The 20,874-nt window shown below is 44.2% G+C and overlaps 1 pseudogene; it reads right to left on the bottom strand.

Moving 5' to 3' along the window:
* Positions 1–15,513: 15,513 nt before the first annotated feature.
* Positions 15,514–16,374, bottom strand: LOC121461998 (annotated as a pseudogene).
* Between the last annotated feature and the right edge of the window lie 4,500 nt (positions 16,375–20,874).

Here is a 20,874-nt window from a genome sequence, read left to right on the forward strand (position 1 = left end):
CCAGCAAATGGCACCCCACCATGGCCTCTGCGTCAGCTCCTGCCTCTAGGATTCTCCCATTTGAGTTTTCCTGTCCTGACTTTCTTCAGTGGTGAGCAGTGCTGTGGAAGTGTTAGCCTAATAAACCTTTTCCTCCCCAACTTGCTTTTTGGTCACGGTGTTTCATCACAGCAACAATAACCCTGACTATTTCAAGTGATCAATAGGAGCTGAGGTTTCTTATGCATTTGGGGAGGGGACAGGGATATTTTGTTTTCTAGCTAAGTAAAGAGAAAACATTTTAAAGCCGATACTAAATATAATTAAAGACATTTAATAAGAAGTTCAAAGACCATCAAAGGCTGTAGGCTAGAATGTGAAGCAACTGTCTTATCGGGGATTTCCCCCCATGGAGGCAACATGAAGCTAACTGAGAAATGCATTTGAGTGTCCATCCTGTGCTTCCCTGATTAGAAACAGGCTGTTCTCTGCAGTTTGATTAGTCGTGCTTGTCACTATGGGCTTTCAGCTTATTAAAACTGGCAGTGCTGTGTGCATCCCTGACCTATACATAGGGAGCCTAGAAGGTCACATTTAAAACGGAGCAGCTCTGAGTGAGTACGCTATTCTTCATAGGTTTGGTGGAATTGGTGTTCATTTCATTTAGCTATTTTACTGTGGGTGTGTGCTGCACATCCACAGACCACACAGTGGGAGTGTGCAGGTCACAGGGAACAGCTAGTGGAGTTGGCTCGCTCCTTCCACCGCATGGGTTCCAGGGCTCAAACTCGAATCATCAGATTTGGTAGCAAGCCTCTGCAGCCCCTGAGCCATCTCACCAACCTGCACATCTGCAGCCCCTGAGCCATCTCACCAGCCCCTGCACATCTGCAGCCCCTGAGCCATCTCACCAGCCTGCACATCTGTAGCCCCCAGCCATCTCACCAGCCCCGCACATCTGCAGCCCCTGAGCCATCTCACCAGCCCCGCACATCTGTAGCCCCTGAGCCATCTCACCAACCTGCACATCTGCAGCCCCCAGCCATCTCATCAACACCGCACAACTGCAGCCCCTGAGCCATCTCACCAACCTGCACATCTGCAGCCCCTGAGCCATCTCACCAGCCCCTGCACATCTGCAGCCCCCAGCCATCTCACCAGCCTGAACATCTGCAGCCCCTGAGCCATCTCACCAGCCCCTGCACATCTGCAGCCCCTGAGCCATCTCACCCGCCCCTGCACATCTGCAGCCCCTGAGCTACCTCACCAGCCTGCACACCTGCAGCCCCTGAGCCATCTCACCAGCCCCGCACATCTGCAGCCCCCAGCCATCTCACCAGCCCCGCACATCTGCAGCCCCTGAGCCATCTCACCAGCCTGCACATCTGTAGCCCCTGAGCCATCTCATCAGCCTGCATATCTGCAGCCCCCAGCCATCTCACCAGCCCCGCACATCTGCAGCCCCCAGCCATCTCACCAGCCCCAGCCCCGCACATCTGCAGCCCCCCGCCATCTCATCAACTCTGCACATCTGCAGCCCCCAGCCATCTCACCAGCCTGCACATCTGCAGCCCCCAGCCATCTCATCAACTCTGCACATCTGCAGCCCGAGTCACCTCACCAGCCTGCACATCTGCAGCCCCTGAGCCATCTCATCAACTCTGCACATCTGCAGCCCCCAGACATCTCACCAACCTGCACATCTGTAGCCCCTGAGCCATCTCACCATCCTGAACATCTGCAGCCCCCAGCCATCTCACCAGCCCCGCACATCTGTAGCCCCCAGTCATCTCACCAGCCCCGCACATCTGCAGCCCCTGAGCCATCTCATCAACCCTGCACATCTGAAGCCCCTGAGCCATCTCATCAACTCTGCACATCTGCAGCCCCTGAGCCATCTCACCAGCCCCGCACATCTGCAGCCCCCGAGCCATCTCACCAGCCCTGCAGCTTATTTGAAATATTGTTTGGAATAGCTTTGGTTTCTTTTCAACCTTCAATTCTTCATTTTATACGTCTCTCTCTTCATGAGGCTACCAGATTTTAAGAGACAAATCCTAAATAAAAGGGCACAAAGAAAGATGAAGCAAGTGACAGGGAAGTAATATGTCCTTGTTGGACACAACAGCCCTGGTTTATGCCTGTGGTCCAGGTAATTACAAATGGCACCTCCTTCACCCTCAAAAGTGCCCTATTTGGACAAGTTATATGCTCACCCAAATGAGAGTGGTAGAGGTGACCAAGCTGGGGAGCAGGTGGCCATCTAAGCAGCGCAGCTGCTACCCACTTCTTGCTAATTGCTGCTGAGTCCAGCGCTGCACATATTCCAGTCTTTCAAGAGAAGCCAAAAATCTGGGTCCTCACACTGTTTAAATGTTGCAGCAATTAAAAAAATAGTTTACTCTCTGAACTTAATTTGGGAGTGCCTAATTTGCAAGCCATGGCTTAAAATCTACAAGAGTGCCTTTGGTATCTGTGTGTGAGTGTGTGCATTCGTGCATGTGTGTGTGTGCGCGCATACATGTTTGCGTGTGTGTGCATGGCACATGAATCTGACAAAACACTTACTGGTTTCACTTACTGCACAAAGCTTGGCATCTGAAATTCAACTCCCAGAACTCACGTAAAGTTGAGAGACCCAACCCCACAAAGTTACCCTTCAATCTCTACACACTAGCATTCCCATACCCAACAATGCACACACACACACACACACACACACACACACACGCACATACATGCACGCGCTTTAAAAAAAAAGAGATTAACCTTTATATGAGGAGCTGGAGATGTTCGCTTAATAGAGTATTTGCCTAACATGCATGAGGTCCTGACTGCACCATGAAAAGCGGGGCATGGTGGCATACTCCTGTAATTCCAGTATTTGAAAGGTGAAAATGGGTATCAGTAGTTCAAGGTCATCATTAGCTACGTGGTGAATTCTGGGCCAGTCTGAAGTAAATGAAACCCTGTCTTCTCAGAGTGCAGAAGGGCACTCAGGCAATGATCTCCACCAGGAAGGTACAAATCATCTTGCTCAACCGATTTTGTGGATGGTAAGTTTTAGGACTTAAGGATGAAAATCTTAAAGGCGTGGTGGCACACGCCTTTAATCCCAGCACTTGGGAGGCAGAGGCAGGCGGATCTTTGTGAGTTCAAGGCCAGCCTGGTCTAGAAGAGCTAGTTCCAAGACAGGATCTGTAACTATAGAGAAACCCTGACTCAAAAAGCAAAAACAAAAACAAAAAACAAAAAAGAAAGAAAGAAAAAAGAAAATCTAGCAACTGGTGTTCTTTCTTTTTAAGCAGCTTTGTCTACTCTGGTAGCTGTAACAAAGAACCAGAGACAGTCGCAATTTCTTTCTCGTGGTTCAGAGGCCTGAAGTCTCTGAGATCAGTGAGGCAACATAGTTGGTTCTGATGAGGATTCTCCTCTGGATTCCCTAAGGGTCACTGATTCAGGTATCCCACCTGAATGAGGACTGAAGAGTGCATGCATTCTTTCTAGTTATCATGTGGGCTTTCTTGCATCAAAACCTCTGGTTTGGGTTGGGCCTATGCCCTTCTAGGGAAGCATCCATTTCCTAGGTAGGACTCATTTTCCAGCCATCCTTTCTGGCCTTACAAAACCAGCTGGTCCAAGAACATTAGGCATCCAGCTACACCTTCCGACGTCACAGTAGCCCAGCAGGCACACTGAGAACCAATTACTATGTATTGAGGGAGCAAACATCTCAGGATAGTCAAGGCCTTCTCTTGAGAGTTTAGCCCGCTACACTGCTCAGGAGTAACTTGCACGACAGTGCCTGCTAGGACCGGAACGCAGTGGTGGTTTTCTCTCACTTTGTGCTAGGCTAGCTCCCGGTGACCTGGCTCATTATTATTTTCTTTCTGCTCCTCAGTTCTACTTCCTATCATTACCACCTTTTAGAGCTGACCTCAAAGCAATTTCCCCGGCTCTGGCAAGAGGAGCGCACAGTGAACTTTTCTTTTGTTCTCCTTCCTCGCGATCCACTTTTGAGGCCCGGCTGAAGTTGCCAAGGAGTTCAAATGGCCCCCGTGCTCTCGCCAGTAGGATTCAGAGGGATTAACCATTCTTCCCGCACCTCTTCCAGATGCTCGCCTCTTTCCGAGCTCTTCTCCCCTGCTGTCTGTTCCTTTGTCTGTGAAACACATTTTCTCCTATTATCACCTTGTTCCCTGCCTGCTTCGAATGGCTTCGGCTCATCTCTTAACAGAATCAAGATGTTGCCATTAACGGTCTTCTCATTTTTAACAGCTTAGAGTCACTTCTTTATATTTAGTCTCCCCCGCTTCCCTCCCAAACCACATAATCATCTCTGCTTCAAATAAAGTTTTATAGCCATTTCATAACCGTGGCTTTATAGTTGCTATCAAAAAAAATTAAAAAAAAAGCACAAGAGAAGGAGATAAAAGAAGCAAAGGGAGGAAAAAAAAATAAAATAAAAGCTGAAGAGATGAGGGCTTCTCCACTAATTGAGAAACCGGGCCAGCGTCTTCTGGACGCCTCTGTGAAGGAATCCAGGGGACCTTAGTCTTCAAGCCTATGAACTGCAAGCTTGGTGGTCTGGTGAAGCTTTCCTTTAACTTTTATGGGTGGAGAGGAAGGTGGTCTCTCCTCTGAGGACCTGTTTTCCTTCCAAATAATTAAACTCCTGTCTTCGAATCCTCCCAGTATCCTCCATGTTGGCCGTAAATCCTTCCACGGAATACAATTGCAGGATAGATAAGAGTTTCGTGCATCGCATCCCCCACCACAGCTGAAATATTTACCCATATTTCCTAGCATTTTCTCTTCCCTCCTCATTTATTTTTATTTTCATTTAGCAAACTTAAATAACATTTCCATCACAATATCATTTATTGTTCCCCACGATGCCAGCTGAAGAAAATACAAACGACGCAAATCAACTCTGTTCCCACATAGTAATTAGACATCAAACGAGAAGACAGTGGCAGTGTGCTCCATTTTTTTTTTTTTGTCTTTACTAAACTCTTTATCTGATTTTGGTTAGACTCTCCAATTTCTCGCTGTTTTCTAAAAAGTCTCTTCCAGTCGTGTAGAAACAGATCGGTTTTGCTTTAATTTTGTGCTGGAATATCCCGCCTCTGTTCTACAGATCCAGCATGCCCAAAGCCAGACTCCATGTCTGTGTCCCTCCACTCACACAAGGCTCCTGGCCCACGTGCATAGCTTCTGTCTTCCAGTCAAGTCCGGATGGAAAAGTTATCCCCTAGATGGTGGCACCATTCCCTGGGCTGAGATCCTTGGCTGTGTAAAGAAAGGGAAGAATGAGACCAACACAAGCAAGCGTAGCTCTTGATTGGGTGTGGTATGGTAAGCTGACTCACTCCTGATGCTAGGACTCCTCCACCATGAGGGACTTGAACCGTGAGCCAGAAGAAACTCTTTCTCCCTTAAATCGCTTTCTCAATCCGGGTGTGTTGGGAGAGGAAATGCAGTCAGGATTCCATCCGTCCTGCCCCCATTCTCTCCCTCCTGTCTCAGCCTCTGCTCCTAGACCAAGCTTTCACAGCTGTCCACACGAGAAGCCTTCAACGGCTCCCAGTGCCACCCAGATCAGAGTTAAGACAGGACGCTCAGTTTCTGGGCCTCCCGTAATCTGGTTTCACCCACTTGCCACAGGCGTTTCCTCTCTTCCTCTTTCTTACCCTTCCTTCCCACTCCTCAGTGGCTAGCCCAAGAGCAGACCTCCCCCAGAACCCTCCTTTTCACGGAGTCCAGACTCAGAAAGGGGAAGCTTCTCTCCTGGCTTTCCTTGTGTGCTACAGGTACCAGCCACTTGTCACATGACACATGCTCAGACTTCAGCTCTATGCTTGGCCTCCCAAAATGACAGCCAGCTCTACGAGGAAAGAATTCCTGGATATTTTCTACTTCCTAGCTCCCCAGCTCCAAAATGCTTGCTGCTTGTAATATAATGTCCACTAAAATAGACAGGAAATATCTGACTAATTTTCTTTTTCCTCCTGTCTAGATGCTATTCTCCATTCTTAACTCATTGCTCGCCACATTTCCCTTTCATTAAACCTGCTTCACTACTTCCTAAACATTAACACACTATCTTTGTTACTCATGGTAACCATCTAGAGCAGTGGTTCTCAACCTGTGGGCCGTGACCTCTTGGGGGGCAGGGGGTCAAAAAAACCTTTCACAGGAGTTGCCTGAGACAGTGGAAAAACAGATATTTACAGTTCATAACAGTAGCATACTGCAGTTGCGAAGTAGTAACAAAAATAATTTTATGGTTGGGGCTCGCCACACATGCGGAACTGGATGAAAGGGTCCCAGCGTTAGCCAGGTTGAGAACCACGGCTCCAGATCGAGAGTATCTTTTCCAATACATGGAAGAGGAGCTGAGGCTTACAGAGTTGTAGTGACTTGCTCCAGGATACAAAACGGAACTTAGAATTTGCACTCAGCACCATAATTCAGAAGCTCAGATTTTCCCCGTTTCACTCCTTGGCATCCCTAAACTGTGTGTTTGTATGCAGACAGAGCATGCACTCTCTAAAGAACAGAGGCCAGAGGCAGTGAAGAGGTCAGGGTGGTTTATTAACTGTCCCCTCGTCCCTATTTAGCCTCAGAAACCTGCACTGCATTTTAATAATGAAAGGACTTTACATGACCCAGAGATGATAATTTTATTTTGGTCAAAAGCTCATGTATTTACATATAAATGAAAGGTAAAGGGACATTTAGATTGTAGAAAGGGGGAAAAGGGGTAGTTTTCCTCATCAGAATAAGGCTTCTTTGGCGTCAAACAGAATGTGCTCTTAGAGGCGGAAGCAATGTTACCGACCATCAAACACAATCTCCTCCTAAATGAGGCAGAATCAGGCCCAGAGGGTGACCGACCCAAGGTCCAGCAGGAAATGAGAGACAGGGGCAGAAGAAGCGACCAGGGTTTCCATCTCTGCCTCAGCCCCTCTGCACATCCCGTCTCTTCTGTCCCTGTGCAGCCCAGCTCTTTAAACCAAAACTCCTTTGTCACGCACTAGGTGGCTCCCATGCGCCCTGGTGCCGCTGTAGCAGTTTCGTAGCCTATCTGACGCCCCGGGGAACACTGATTTTTAAATGCAGGGACTGTTCTGTTGTAGACACATTTTAGGAAGTCTCAGATTAAGGCTATAGTCATCATGGGATTTGACATGTCCCTCAAAGTTTACCCTACGAAGACCATGGCGACCAATCCCTTTCCCGTGCATTATACGACTTATGAACTCTTCCCTGGCTCAGTCCTTCCCCCCTCTAATGATTTCTTCATACTTTTGGTGAGTTTCTGGCTCTTCTCAGGAGACAGGAAGGAATAACATTAGATCCCATCAGATGAATCTTTTTTTAAAAAAAATCTTTCATAGAGTCTTGGTGATATTTTGAATTTGCCCTCGTTAATCAGTCATAAAAACCAACATTTTGATCAAGGAGGTCCCACTACCTTTGCACAGGTTTACTGCGTATTCATACACCCCTTGTAATCCTCATTCTTTCATTTGCCCAGTCATGAGAAACTCTTTCATGTCTTTATCAGCTTTTGCATCACTGTGACCAAAAGACCTGTAGACAATGTAAAGGCAAAGAGATGTTTTTGGGGGGTTTAAGATTTCAGAGGGATTCCATTCCTGGTCACTTGGTTTCGCGTTTCCAAGAGTGTTAAGAGGCAGGATATCATGCAGCAGGATCTTGTGATGGAGGTTCAGAGTGCTAGGCAGGAACCAGGAGCCAAGTGTTTTCTTCAAAGGCCAGCATCCAGTGACTTTCAACTGGCCCACCCTCCAAGAATTTCCACGACCTCCCAAAATAGCACCACCCAGCTGGTGACTGAGGATTCAAACATCTGAGCCCGATGGGGGTAGGGATGGCATTTTCATATTCAGGCCGTGATGATGTCCAACAAAGTGTCAGGCATTGTCCAGACACTCGGGATTAAATGACAAAAACTGTACAGAACACATTCGCCTTTCTAGGACTTACAGACCATACGGACCTCTAAAACCCTGCGTGTTTTGCCTAGAGTTAGAGAGCTTCGATCCACTCATCTGACCTAGCAGATCATAATGACAGGTCTAGACTCCAGTTTATAGATAAAGACAATCCAAACGTTTCTCTTAGTGTGGTTTAGCTATCTCTATCTAGCCATTGTCAGGGAAAGGAAAGATCCGCACTGTATGCATGTTAAAGACATGACCGTAGAAGAGACAGCTGTTGGGGGGAAAGATGGACTCAGTGGGACCAATAGGGGACAAGGGAGTGTAAGGGAGAGAATCAAATAGGATCAAAACACATTTTATATGCAAAACTGTCCTAATGAAAGTATTTGTCACACGTAATTAATATGTGCCCATTAAAATCTTTAAAATATATCTAGGACCAGGGAGACAGATCATTGCATAAAAACACTTGCTGCCTACCCCTAAAGACCTGAGTTTAATCCACAGAACCTATGTTAACAAGCCAGAGGCCACGGTGCTCACCTGCAGTCCCAACGCTTCTACTGTGAGATGGCAGGCAAAGACGAGAGAACCGCTTAGAAGCTCCTAGGCCAAGTAGCCAGTGTGCTGCACAGTGGAAGTAAGAAGAGACCCTGCCTCAGCAAGGCAGAGGGTGAGAACAGACGCCGGAAAGATGTCCTCTGACCTCTGCAAATGCATGCATTGTGGAATGCACGTGGATACAGATGGAAGGATTAGATAGATAGATAGATAGATAGATAGATAGATGATAGACAGACAGACTGATAATCTATCTCAGACTGGAAGTTTTAGCTCAGTAATAGGGTACATACATAACAATGACAAAGCCTTGAATTCAATTCCAAACAACAAACAAAACAATTTCTAAAAATGTCTAAGGAGGATTGAGCTAATTAGTACTGTGAATAAAATTTTCAGAGACTCAGGCATAGATTAGAGTAACTGTAATATAATTTATTTAAATTTTTTATGTGTATGGGTGTTTTGCCTGCATATATGCCTGTGCACCATATGTTTGTCTGGACCTGTAGAAGTCAGGAGAAGGAAGGAATAATATCTGCCAGAACCAGCATTGCAAATAATTGTGAGTATCATGTTGGTGCTGGGAACTGAACCAGGATCCTCTGGAAGAGTGGGCCAGTGCTCTTAACCACTGAGCCATGTCTCTAGCCCCTAATTTATTGTTTTTGGTTGTGTGTTTTGTTTTGTTTTGGTGTGATTTTTTTAAGGCAAGGAAAACATACTAGCTAAGAAGCCATGTTTAGAGTGTCCATTTGGAGACAAGAATGATTTTTTTAAAGCTGTCATTTGATGCTGTTAACTTTCTCAATAACACTTGCTGACTTATTCCGCAAACATTTACCTCTTACTGTGCCCCATATTTTCAGAATGGGTAAAATTCAAAGGTGACAATATCAGGGTTTTTGCTTTTAATATCAGCTAAGTGGTGATTAAAAAAAAACCATTTTATTACACATCAACCTAGTTGTCGTTGCTTGTGATTGCCCATCAGAAGTTACTGCTAAAGACACCATGTGCTTCCATTGCAGGAGATAGAGAAGTCGAGCAGGAACAGAGCGCAAACCTCCCCGTTGCTGGCTAGTTTCCATAATAACGGAGAGAGACATCATCAACAGTCGTATCCAGCTGGGAGCTCTGGAAACTACACTACCAACCTGCAAGGCAAGCTATGGCTTCTGGTGCAATGCTGGCATGACTGTTATGGCTGTAACTAACTGCTTTCTGAGCAGATGTGAGGCCCATTCCACAGGTGGGAATTCACGCCTGCTATTGCACACCAGCCAAAAGCAATTGACTAGGGAGGTCATAGGCCCCAGGGGAAGCTAAGAACTGTTTTTTTGTTTTGCTTTTTTTTTTGTTGTTGTTTGTTTGTTTTTACTAAATAGGCATGTTTTCAAACTGCTTTCTAAATATTTATGCTTATCCCCATGTACTAGTACTGCTCTCAGCCTTGGTTAGAGAAGCTTCTTCTTTGGTTTTTAGTGGGTGTTGGTTACTGTAGAGACTCATAATTGGTCGAAGTGATGAGTATAACTAACCGAGCGTGCGTCTCTATACTGGACGCCTATATAGCCTCAGGGAACATTGTGAAGGAGGGAGAGAAGAAAATACAACAAGAAAGAGCCAGAAGATGAGAGGGCTGGTGTGAAATGCTGTCTTCTGTCTTCTGGACATGAGATGGCTGTTGTACTCTCGAGCTCACAGCTGCTCACACACCAACATTCTCTCATTGGCAGGGGAGGAGCTCATGATGTTCTATTCCCTGGGGTGCTATTGGAACTCAATGGGCGTTGATCATTTCCCTCGGTAGCATACCTATTGACAAGTTATCCACACTCAGGTAACTAACTCCCACTTATAGTCAGGCAAACAACCCTTAATAAGCTAAACAGACCACAAGCAAACAAAAAGCATGGAGATAAGAAGGGGTCGTTAGAAAGTAAAAGGGTTCAGCAGCAGTGATCGTGGGAATCAAAAGGAAACTCTAACACCAATACTGAGGTACTAAGGGGTGGGACCTTCAGAGGGTGAGTGGGTATCGGTGAGTTTGTGTGGGAGGCGCCCTCCTGATGGAACGGATGTGTTTATGAGAGCACACAGTGCTGGCTACTTGCTCTCTGTCTTAGGAGGGTCTAGCAAGAAGGTGGCTGCAATGTTTAATCTTGATTGTCAACCTGATAGGCATTATAGTCACCATGGAAACAAGCTTTTCCCTAGGTATGTCTGTGAGACGGTTTCTCGGTAGGGTTAGTTGAGGCAGAAAGAAAACGCTGAATGTGTACAGCACCATTCCATGGTCCAGACTCTTCACTGAATGAAAAAGAGAGCGAAGTAAAACATTCGTCTCTAGCAACTTCCTGACTTTGGATACAATGTCTCCAACTGTCGTAAGTTCCTGCTCTCATGATTTCCTTACGGGAGTGGACTGTGCTTTTGGATTTGAGTCAAAAGAAGCCCTTCCTTCCTAAAAATAAAAGTTGCCTTTTTTCCCCCAAGTTGCTTTTGTTGAGTATTTCATCACAGTAAGAAGAAAAGTAAGCGGGGCTGGAGAGGAGGCTGGCAGTGAAGGGCACGGGTCGCCCTGTGAGGCTCTGGTTCCGTTCCCAGCACCCTCTCGGTGGCTCATTTATAAGCCTAGTTCCGGAGGATCTAGTGCTCTTTTTTAACCTCTGTGGGCGCCAGCCATGAATGAGGTGCCCATCCATACATTCTTGCAAGGCATTCATGTGCACGAATAAGTAGAGGAGAACTAACTAGTGCAGGGACCCTCTGCAGAACAGTGAGGTGTGCTCATCAACCGTGGGGTTTGCAGACTTCCTGATCTTGATCTTGGCCCCCCTAACTCTCAGAAGTGTGAAAAAGCAATGTTCAAGCCACTGTCTCCAGTGTCCTGTTACTCCAGTTTTAGATGGCTCTGGTGGGTCTTCTGGGTGATAAAACATTCTTCCTTTTGAATTTTTAGTAGGGATATTTCTGAAGGAAGAAAAAAGCATTCCCTTGTCAATGATCTTTCAATACTGAGGTTCAACTTGTACAGGATGGATCCTTGATTCTTATATTTCCCAGTTTTCCAAGGAATAAATTGATTCCTTAGCATCCTCTAAAAGTAACCGAGTTTGTACGTTGCATTTTAAGTAATTTAAGCTATTTTGCATCTTTAGGTTTTTTTTTATGTTATTTTAAATTACATGTATGGGGGGGGTATGTAGGTGTAGTACCTATGGAGAACAGAGGAGGGCATCAGATCCCATGGAACTGGAATTACTGGCCACTATTATATGCCATGGGTGATGGGAACTGAACTTGGATCTTCTGCAAGAGCAGTAAATACTCTTGACAACGATTGAGCCATCTCTCCAGGCCCCTACTTACCATTTTAAAACTATTATGTTTACCTTTTGTGATCCTCATATTGTCCAACTTTGCCCAGTTGTGAATCCCATTGCTGAATTCTGAGCCCCTTTGATATATTCCCATGGTTTTTGTTGTTGCTTTCTTTCTAGAATACTATGTTCCAGGGTCATATTTTATATCTCTGTCTCCAATCTGGAACCAACCATTTCCCTAAGAGCTTCTCATTTATTTTAAATTGGAGAATGTCTTTTAGAGATGGCATGCTTAGTTCTAAGAGTGCTTATTACTGTATTTACTGATGTTGCTTCCAGATCTTTCCCTTTTCTTTCTTTTGTTTTTTTTTTTCTTTTTTCCTTTTAGAGAGCAGGACAAAAAAATTGCACATCCCGAGAAAAGAAAATACATTGTAAATTCAAAATAGAGTTTAGAGGGAAGGATATTTTTTAATGGCTTTTTTGGTTTCACACTTGTGTCTTATTTTTAACTGAAAACCTTTCTTCCTAATGACATCAGCATCATTGCTTGTTTTCTTTCTCCCATGCAGGAAGACATATGTGGTAGCGTTCCAATAACAAAGCGAATTTTGTGAGTAACAGTGCAGTATCTCATAACAGTTTAGAGGTTCTTTATAATCCGTCGGCTTTGGGAGATGTGCACATCTCAGAGATGATGTGGAAATTACTGTGTTTTTAATATCACTTGAAATGATTTCTTGCTGTGTGATTAAGCCATCAACTCTATTCACAAGACTCATTCATTTCATTCTGCTTCTGATTTTTAAGGATTGCTTGTTATCATGAATATTTAATTCAGGTAAGGGCGAGTGGGTATTTACTTCAGCGCTTTCAATATTTCACTTTTTTCTTCTTGTTTGGGCGGCTCCTGAAGAGAAGTTTGATTTAATTCAGACATGTCATTGTCTTCTATATGGAGGGCTCCCCTTACCTTTCCTAGTTCTTTGATTTCCTTTTAGTTTGAATGATAAGCCTCCAAATGATATTTTTGGTATTTTATATATGTTTATTTGTAGAATTAATTAATGTATTTCTAGATACAGATAATTAGGATGGTTGGTTTTCTTTGAACTTTCTGGATCTCTGGCTTAGTTATTACGGTTACTTTGGAAAAATCTTGGTCATTATTACTTCAAATATTTCTACTCCATTTTTTCTCTTCCCTTTCCTTTTTTATTCCAGTCTTTCACAGTTACAGCTTAAAAAAAATAAGATTTTTGTCCTGCACTTTTTGGTTATTCTGTTCTACTTCCTTTTATTTTATGTATGAATATATATATATGTGTGTGTGTGTGTGTGTGTGTGTGTGTGTGTCTGTGTGTGTGTGTGTGTGTGTGTGTGTGTATACCATGTTCCTGCCTAGCGTCCATGGAGGCCAAAAGAGCGTGTCTTATCACATGGAACCAGAGTTATATAGATGGTTGGGAACCTCCATGCTGGTGCTCAGAACTGAACCAAGGTCCTCTACAAGAGCAGCAAGCACTCTTAACCACTGAGCCATCTTTCTAGCCCCTCCATTTCCCCCTAAATTGTTCCTTTTCTCTTTGTATTACAGCTTGGATGGTTTACTGACATCTTCTTTCCCTTCCATGACTCTTCCCCTGACTGTGTCCAGCCCATGATGAATCCATTACAAAGGCGTTCTTCATTTCTGCTCGGCACTTTTTAGCCCCAGCATGGTCCTTTCGTTCTGCCTCTTATTACACGTTGCATCTATTCTTGAGTATTATGCGCTTTTTCCAGAACCCATATTCTCTTTCCTTTGCCACTTTAGACTGTTTCTTTTCTCTTGTGTTTTCCTGTGTTTTATGACCTTTGTTGAAACTTGGACATGATGTATCTTGTGTTTATTGTGAAATTGTGTCCTAATTCGGTAGTTGAGCCTTAGCCCTAGTCCTTGGAGTCTTCAAATTCCTGCAGTGCTAGCAGTGTTTTGGATTTTCTTAAAATTTTCTTTTTGAGTGGAGTCTGCGTCCTTCTACTATAATGCACAATAATTTTCCTGGAGCCCTGCTGAAGTGGTGTGTGTGTGTGTGTGTATGTGTGTGTGTGTGTAGGGGTTCTATAGTATTGTCGTTAAATCTCAGCCTTTCAGTGTGGCTGTTTCTGAATCATTACTTTCCCAAGTATTTCTTGGCTTCTACCTGCACTTGTTATTAGATCAGACAGAAGAGGGATACAAAATTGGATCTGGGTAAAAGTCCTTCCCCCAAGGGGGAGCATGAGGTAGTTTTTCCAATGCAGGTCTTTGCAGTGGAGAACACTTTGAATTTGGTAAGATGGTTATATTTTCCCTCCCTCTGATAGAGGGACATTTTCCTGGTTCTTTAGCCCCCAACCCCAAGGGACTGACCCTAAGATACTCTCACATTCACACTAGCCCATTTTCCAGCCTCCAATTGTTAAAATTATCACTTGAGGGTGTTCACCAATTTATGGATCCAGCCACGTCTGCTTTAGGCAAGTTAATGTTAGCTGTGGTTTTCACAATCACCCCCCAAAATGTAAAAAATATCTTGGATTAACTCTAACCAAGAAAATGAACAACTTGTATGATAAAAAACAACAACAAAAAACAAGCTTTAAGATACTGACGGAAGGGGCTGGAGAGATGGCTCAGTGGTTAAGAGCATTGCCTGCTCTTCCAAAGGTCCTGAGTTCAATTCCCAGCAACCACATGGTGGCTCACAACCATCTTTAAAGAGGTCTGGTGCCCTCTTCTGGCCTGCAGACATGCACACAGACAGAATATTGTATACACAATAAATAAATAAATATTTAAAAAAAATACTGACGGAAGAACTCGAAGATACACCATGTCCAAGTTTCAGAAGATGAAAAGCTCTCCCATGCCATGTGCATGGATTGCCAGGATTAATTTAGTAAAAATGGCTACCCAAGCAAAAGCAATCTACAGATTCAGTGTAATCTCCATCAAAATTTCAGCACAGTTCTTCACAAATCTTGAAATGACAATATTCAGCTTCATATGAAAACACACACACACACACAACTCAGGATTGCTAAACAGTCATGAAAAACCAAAGAACTGCTAGAGGCCTCACCAGCCCTTATTTCACAGAATTACAGTACTAAAAACAGCATAGTATTGGCACAAAGACAGACAGGTTGATCAATGGACTCAAACTGAAGATTTAGACATAAATCCACACACCTATGAACACCTGGTTCTTTTTTTTTTCATTCTCCTTTATTCCATAAACACCCAGTTACAAGTTGCACAAATCATTTATTTTATTAAGACGGAGAAGGGTACAGAAAAGTGTCTTTTTGTGATGTGGGGTGGGAGAAGGGACTGAAGAGTTGAGAATAGTCTGCTCCCTCCACAGCCCTCACAGGATGATGGCATCTGCAGTGGGGCTCTGAAGAAGGGGTGGGCAAGGGTCCAGGGGAGCTGAGGGATGGTGATCCCTAAACAAGAGCTTGCACCCCAAAATTTTCAATGTGTGGCAGGGGCTCAAGGAAGATGAGATAGTGCAGTAAAATGAAAACTCAAGTTAGTGGAGTCAAGATGGGTGGGGTCACCATGGTGAGGGGAGAAAAGACGGATAAAGGAGGTTGGGGCAGTAAAAGGTTCTCCCTGAGACCCCCGGAGAGAGGTAGGGGCCAGCTTGCCTGTTAATTTAATATTAAATTGGGATGAAGTTGGGAAGGACAACGTTATTTCATGGGATGATCTCTCAGCCTCTCAGCCTGTACAAGAGAGACTGAGAGCCTGGGGCCTTGACCAGTCATAGCGGCGGGACTGTTGGGAGGGGGAGTCCTCGGGTCCCTGGATAGCCAGGTAGGGAGGCCCCTCGCCCCTTCGTCCTCCACCCGCAGATACCTCATGCCGTCGAAACTCCAGAGGACGCTGCTGCCTGAATCGGGATGTCTCCCTTCGCCATTCATCATCAAAGGCCGCGGCCTCACTTTCATCCAGGTTGATGTAGTCCTGCGGTTCTTCCTGGTCCCCTGTGTGGTGATTTCGGGAGCGCTGGAGGATGTGAGCCCTGTCCCGAATGTGATGGCCAATGGACATCTGTTCTAGACCACTGTCTAGACTCCCAGACAGTCCTCCTTGTCTCCTGGATCCCGCCTGGGGCAGAGCGCATCTCAGATGTCTCCTGGAAAACTTTTGGGGCTCCGTCCCCAGTGTTGGAGTAGGAGATGACGGTGGAGGAAGAAAAGGTCTGGCAGTTGCCTCCCGTGGCCATGTGTTCCATGTTCCCAATCATGTCGTTCATCATCCCAAACATGTCCATGAAGCCACCAGACATTCCCAGCATCCCAGAGGGAGAGACAGCCCCAGCCTGCATCCTGCGGCTGGCGGGCCTGGTTGCTGGCATGTTACCATCTGTGATGCTAAGAGAGGGGCTATAGCCAAAGCCACCTGACAACATGCGGCTCATGTGCTGGCGGTGAATGATGAAGGGGTCCATCAGGAACATGGGATGTTCAGGCTCCACGTCCCTCATGAAGCAGAACATCCTGATCTCAGATCCAGGGGGCTCCACGCGGTCCCCGACTCAGGCTCAGCGGCCCATCCGGCCGGCATCTTCTCAGGGCGCTGCAGGAGCAGGGTCGTGGCCTGGGACGCAGGGATTGGTCCACGTGGGAGCTTCTTGCCTCCCACACCGCCTCCTGCCTCAGCTGCCGCCTCTGTACCCCCCACCCCCGAAAACCTGGTTCTTAATAAAGAAGTCAGAAAACATACTGGAAAAACAACAGCATTTTTAACAAATAATGCTGGCCAAACTGAATGATTGCATGTTAAAAAGAAACCAAATATATCATACCTATCACCATTCATAAAATTCAACTCCAAATGGATCAAAGACATCAGCCTAAGATCAGGCACATTAAACTTGTTAGAAGAGAAAGTGTGAAATAGCCTTGAACTTGGTGGGTGCAGAAGAAGCCTTTCTGAACAAAACACCATTAGCACAGGCACTAAGATCACCACTTAATAAATAGGACCTCATGAGATAGGAAAGTTTCATGGCAAAGGATACCATCATTTGGACAAAGTGACTGACTAAAGAATGGGAAAAGATTTTTACCAACTACAAATCTGACAGAGGGTTAATATTCAAAATATATACAGAACTAAAATATAGATATCAAGAAAACAAGTAGTCCAATTAAAAATGAGGTACAGATCTAAACAGAGAGCTGTCACTAGAGGAAACCCAAAGGATTAAGAAACAAAGAAACCTTCAACATCCTTAGCCATCAGGGGTATGCAAGGCAAATCTAATTTGAGATTTCATCTTTTACCTGTCAGATGGCCACGATCAGTAAAACAAATGACAGCTCATGCTGGTGAGGATGTGGAATAAGGGGACACCCATCCATTGCTGGTGGGAGTGTAACTCATACAGCCGCTATGGAAACCAGTGTGGTAGTTCCCTAGAAGACGGGAATCGATTTACCTCAAGGTTTGGTTGTATCACTCGGGCATACACACAAAGGACACTTTATCCTACTATAGATGCTAAATGTTCATTGCTGCTATTTTCATAATAGCCAGAAGCTGGAAACAACCTAGTGTCTGCTAATGGATGAATAGATAAAGTAAATGTGGTACATTTTTACACAGGGTAATATTTATTACTCTTTTCAAAAAATGAAATCATGAGATTAGCAGGTAAAGAGATAGAACTAGAAAAAATCATCCTGGGTGATGTAACTCAGACCTAGAAAGACAAACATGGTGTGTATTTGCCTATATGTGGATGTTAGCTGTTAAGTCAAAGGTAAGGAAGCCACAATCTGTAGACCACAGTGAATGGGTGTGCAGAACTAGGCAGGAGGGTACAGATCTCCCCAGAAAGGGAAATAAAGTAGATAGTTATGGATGGATGGGATGGGACTGGAGTGGGAGGATCAAATGGCAAGGGAGAGGGAAGAGGGGAGAAGGGAGGGAATATAGAGAGGGACAGCTAAAATTAAGGGCCATTTTTGAGCCATATGGAAACCTATATGTGCTTCCTAATTATATACAATATATGAAAATGGTCGAAGTGAGATCCCCAAATAACGGGGCAAGGGAGACAAAGCCCCCAATGAACATCTCTCAACAGCAAATGAAGTTTCAGAACGAGGAATGGGTTACATCTAATTGAGTTGTTGGCTAAAGGGGTCTCATGGGAATCCTCTACGATCCCAGGCAATTGCTAAGGCTATCAGTTGTTCCCCATAAACTGACAGCAGGGTCCTATTGCCAAAGACCACAACCACACAACTCATTGACTATGGAGAAGTCAAGCATGTGCCTTCACAGAGCCTGTACCCCTACTAGCTCCGCTCTTGGTGCTGGAAGGTCCTGTGCACCCTACCGAAGGAGAAATGTAGACACCTACACAGCTACCACCCTGCCATGTGCTCTGCCTGCACGATATGCTAGTGGAATGGCGGTGCAGATCTTGAGGGAGTAATCAAACCAGCATCTGAGTTGACCATTTCTTGAGATAGAGTCCATACCTACCTGTGCTTGGGTGACTAAGAACTTGAGACTAGATAGCCAATGGAAAAACAAAAAACAAATACTACTGTTCTACCAAAGGAATGTAGCAATAAATGTATAATAATAATTATAATATTAATTATAATAAAATAATAATGGATTGCTAGAAGGGCCTAACAAAAGTCTGCTATACTCAGAGAGCAGTGCCTTGCTCAGCCATCATCCGAGAAGCTTCCTCCTGCAGCAGATGGGAACAAATACAGAGACCCGCATTCAGACAACATATGAAGAGTAAGAGCCCTCAGACCACTCAGCCCTAAATGGGATGTCTCCATCAGATATTTCCCCTCAGAGCTCAGAAGAGAAGGCAGAGAGGAGTAAGAGCCAGAGGGAATGGAGAACACCAAAGAAACAAAGCCTTCTAAACACAGCGAGACGCCTGCATGTGTGAACTCACAGAGATTGAGGCCGCATGCCCAGGCCGGCATGGGTGAGCACCGGATGGGGTCCTTGAGTCAGGAGCAGAAATGGACACATGTTCCTGTCTCTAACACAGACGCTAGCTCCAACTGATAACCACTTGCAAATGGAAATTTAGTTTTCTCCGAGGAAGTTTCCTCCCTCCCTCCCTCCCTCCCTCCCTCCCTTCCTTCCTCTCTCCCTCCCTCTCTCCCTCCATCCTTCCCTCCCTGCCCCTCTCTCCCTCTCTTCCTCATTTCTCTTTCTTTATTACCAGTCAAGAGTAAAATATTAATTGCTTCAAAAATACAAAATTATTTCCTATTGGAAAATCCACAAAACCAATAAGAAGGGAAAGTGATTAATTTAGATCCAGAAAAGGCACTTTTGATAAACATTCAAACATTATCATAATCATTCATTTAAGAAAAAGGAATTTGCAGAGTACGTTTCAGGTATAGAAAGCTGCTGTTTTATATATAAAACTTGCACATATCATATATAACATTTGAATAAAGGAGGGAAAGGAAGGGAAGAAGCCAGCCATGCTGATATTTGGGGGAATGTTAAAGATACAGATGTTGGATTTTATTTAAAAAAAATAAACAGAAATAAAGCTCATAAAAATCTGTGTATAGAAGGTAATATTCTAAATTGCTGAGAGGATGTATCTACCAAAAAATCAGAAAATTAATGATGAATTTTTTGAGTTTATAATATAATTACATCCTTTCTCCCTTCCCTTTCCTCCCCCAACTTTTCCATGATGATGAATTTTTATTAAACTACAATGCTATTTCATACTATCTATCATCTATTGAACATTCTAGACAATTCAATAAGATGAAAAAAGAATAGAAGTTAGAAAAATTAAAAGTTCCAAAACAAATCTTGTTTTCAGTCAACATATTTGAGTACACAGGAAATTTAAGAGAATCTAGCAACCACAGGCCTCCTTCATTAGAGACCTTCAATGCTGCTGGATACAACATCAATATAAAAATCAATCACATCTTTACATTCAAGAAATAGGCATTGGAAAAGATCATAATACAGCAACGGCTATAAAATTATAAAGAGTTGAGGAAAAATAATACCCATTAGACCAGCAAAATTAAGACTGATATTCCTAAACTTACTATGAGGAATATCATATTACTTTATATTCCAGTCAACCCATTGTGAAGATGAAAATACTGTAGACTGAAAATACATTCCATATACAAACATCATGGCTTAATAATGCAGTACACCGAAGAAACTGGTTGCATGCTCTCTCAGTAGTATGGATCCTAGATGCATGGCTTCTTGCTGCTACCAGCACCTCAAGAGAGTGCTGTGCTGTGTATTGCATAGTGCTAGACCAGGTAAAGATCAACATACAAAGTACGGTTTCTACTGAAGGCACACTGCGTTTTTTCTGTTGTGAAGCTGGGAAATCATAACTAGAATTTTTGTTAGTTGGGGACCAGCTGTCAGTAGTGAATGGCTCAAAGGAACCGAAAATGAACATAAGAAGGAACTTCCATAAACTAGGGATGGGAAAACGAATGCATACAACTGTTTTGGAAAACAATTTGATAATATTTGATGTAGTGGAAGATGTGCAAGCGTCACTACCAGTGATTTCTCTTGGAGGTTGACGTTCAAGAGAAAATTTAGCAGACATGCTCAAGGGTACACGCATGAAAGTCTTTGCTGCTGCATCTTCTTACAGCATAAAGATTTGAGAGCAAAGTAAATGATTATCGGCAGGAGAATGGTGTGTTTGCACAGCAATTAGAACGAATGAATGAACTAAATCTACAAACTTCAGTTTCTGTAGGAAAGAAAGTATCAGAGAATAGTGTTTAATGAACATTTTGACAGCCTGTACTCCAGTGCTGTGTAGCCACATGCAAATGTAACAAAGCATTGCAGAGGAAAATGCTAAACACTGAATACCAGCAGCTGATTCCTTCTGGGCATAGAGGAGGAAAATGACACAAGCAGGGCCTTTGTGGATATATATATATATGGAAATACATATAAGGAAATATATATTTCATTCTTGTACATGATT

Source organism: Microtus oregoni, unplaced genomic scaffold, assembly GCF_018167655.1.
Source record: "Microtus oregoni isolate MIOR12 unplaced genomic scaffold, Mior012 000023F_ref0000262, whole genome shotgun sequence".
Lineage (NCBI taxonomy): Eukaryota > Metazoa > Chordata > Mammalia > Rodentia > Cricetidae > Microtus > Microtus oregoni.